We start from the raw sequence: 3073 nt of genomic DNA, 5'->3' as shown, positions 1-3073 counted from the left end.
CTTCCACATCTGAGACACTCCTGCTCACATTCTCCCTGGCACAAACATGAAGGAAATTTTTCTTCAACTTAGCTTCTATGCTAGAAAAAGTGAGATCAAGGTAAACAGCCAGCAGACATCTTGGAATTGAGACATATATTTGCTGAACTGAAAAATTCAATGGCAGAATGAATCAGACAAAGGAAAGGAACAGTGAGCTCAAAGATAAGCTATTCAGAAATATACAGAGGACAAAAAAGAATAAAAAGCAACAAGGAATGCCTACAAGATATAAAAAATTACCTAAAATGACCAACTACCAAACAAAGAAAAAACAAGCAAAAAAAACCTTCTAAATGTTAACTTCACCCTCCTCCCCACATTTTGACTTTTGTCACAATTTATATATTTTTATATTACTCAATAATAGCTATAGGTTCCTGTAGCTATTGTTTTTGATAAATTTATCTTCTGGGCTTCACACTAGAGTTATGAGTGGACTGCACACAAGAATTACAAAATTAGAGTTCTGGGTTTCTCTGTTGTACTTCATTATATCAGTGGGTTTTATACTTTCAAGTTATTTTGCATGTTAGTATTTTATGGGTATTTTTCTAATGACATCATTGGTAAATTATATTAAACATTTAAAGAACTATCCCAAGTCTACTCAAACTCTTCAAAAAATTTAAGAGGAGATCATACTTCTCAATACATTCTGCAATGCTAGCATTATCCTTGATAGCAAAACCAAACAAAGACACAACAACAACAGAAAAACTACAGGCCAATAGCACTAATGCACATAAATGTAAGCAAGCCAAATTCAGCAACACATTAAAAAGATCATTCACCATGATTGAGTGGGATTCACCCCAAGAATGCAGGGATGGTTCAACATATTGTATCAAATCAACAAACATGATACATCACATTAACAGAAGTGAAAACAAAAACTATATGATTATTTCAATAGATGCTTTAAAATCAATAAAATTCTATCTCTCTTTACAATAAAAACCCTCACTAAACTGGGTGTGAAAGATATATACCTCAAAAAATTAAAGGCCATATATGACAAACTGATAGCTAAGATCATACAAAATGAGGAAAAATTGAATACTTCTAAAATCTGAAACAAGACAAAAGAAGCCCACTTTTATTCAATATAGTACTGGAAGTCCTGGCGAGAGCAATTAGGCCAAGGAAAGAAACAAAGGACATCCAAGTTAGAAAAAAAAGAAGTTAAGTTAGCCTTATTTTCAGATGCCATTATCTTATACTTAGAAAAACCTAAAGACCACCAAAAAACTGTCAGAACCTATTCGAAAGTTCAGTAAAATTGCAGGATACATAATCAACATACAAAAATCAGTAGCATTTATCTAATCCAACAGTGAGCAATCTGAAAAAAGAATCAGGAAAGCAATTCCATTTGCAATGGTTTCAAAAAATATAAAATACCTAAAAAAATTTAACCGAAGAAGTGAAAGTTCAATACAAGAAAAGCTATGAAATGGTAAAAGAAATTTAAAAGGATACAAAAAATTGGACAGATAGTCTATGTTCATGGATTGCAAGAAGTAATATTGTTAAAATGGTAATACTTTCCAAAGCAATTTACAGATTCAATGCAATCCCTATCAAAATATGAATGACACTCTTCACAGAAATAGAAAAAAGCAATTCCAAAATATATATGGAACCATAAAAGATCCTGAATAATCAAAGCAATCTGAAGAAAAAAGAACAAAGCTGACAGCATCATACTATTTGATATAGTTTGGAAATCACCACAATGTCACCATGTGAAGAAGGACATGTTTGCTTCCCCTTCTGCCGTGATTGTAAATTTCCTGTGGCCTCTTCAGCTCTGCAGAACTGTGAAGAACTAAACCTCTTTCCTTTATAAATTACTCAGTCTCAGGTATGTCTTCATTAGAAGCATGAGAATGGACTAATAGAGTAATCAACCTAAGTGTTCGTCAACAAATGAATAAAGAAAATGTAGTGTATATACACAATGAAATATTATTTAGCCATAAAACAGAATGAAATCCTGTCATGTGCAGCTACATGGATGGAACCGGAGTTATGTTAAGTGAAATAAGCCAAGCAGAGAAAGACAAATATCACTTGTTCTCACTCATATTCAGGAGCTAAAAAAGTGGATTTCATGAAGATAGAGGTATATTAAAAGAAAATCAAGCAGAAATTCTGGAACTGAAGAATTAATTGAAGGAAATACATTCAAAACCTTCAACAGTAGACTAGATCAAGCAGAATAAATCATTTCAGAACTTGAAGAAAGGTATTTTGAAATAATCCAGTCAGACAAAATAATTTTAAAAGAATAAAAAAGAATGAACAAGGTCTTTGAGGCATTTGGAACAACATAAAGTGACTGAATTTATGAATTATGGGTGTTCTAGAAGGCAAAGAGAGATAAAAATGTTTGGAAAACCTATTTAATGAAATAGTAGATGCTTCCCAAGCCTAGCAAGAGATTTAGACGTTCAGATACAGGAAGCTCAGCGATTCCTATGCGGAAAGAATGAAAAAAGGACTTCACCACAGCGCATCAGAGTAAGACTGTCTAAAGGCAAAGGGGAAAATAGTGATTTTAGAAACAGCAAGAGAAAAGTGTCTAGTCACCTGTAAAGGAAATCTCATCAGACTAACAGTGAACTTCTCAGCATAACCTCACAGGCAAGAAGAGAATGGGATGATATATTCAATGTGCTAAAGAAGAAAAAAATAATTGGCAGTCAATAATTTTATATGCAGCAGATTAGTGTTTATCAATGCAGGAGAAATAAAGAGTTTTCCAGACAAGCAAATTATATGGGAATTTTCATGACTATACTTGACCTACAAGAACTGCTGGGAGTCCTAATCTTGGAAATGAATAGACTTACCATGATAAAAAATAAAAAAAGATATAAAATTCACTAGTAAATCAATCACACAAAGGAGGAAGAAAAAGAAAAAGGAATCCAATGATACCACTACAGAATTCTACCAAACCACAATGAAAAACACTAAGAGAAAAAGACAGAAAGAATTTATAAAACAGCTAGAAAATAATAGCAAT

The sequence above is a fragment of the Macaca mulatta genome, chromosome 2 (genome assembly GCF_049350105.2).
Source record: "Macaca mulatta isolate MMU2019108-1 chromosome 2, T2T-MMU8v2.0, whole genome shotgun sequence".
In the NCBI taxonomy this organism is placed as follows: Eukaryota; Metazoa; Chordata; class Mammalia; order Primates; family Cercopithecidae; genus Macaca; species Macaca mulatta.
The sequence above is the reverse complement of the archived record's forward strand: the minus strand, read 5'-3'. Positions refer to the sequence as shown.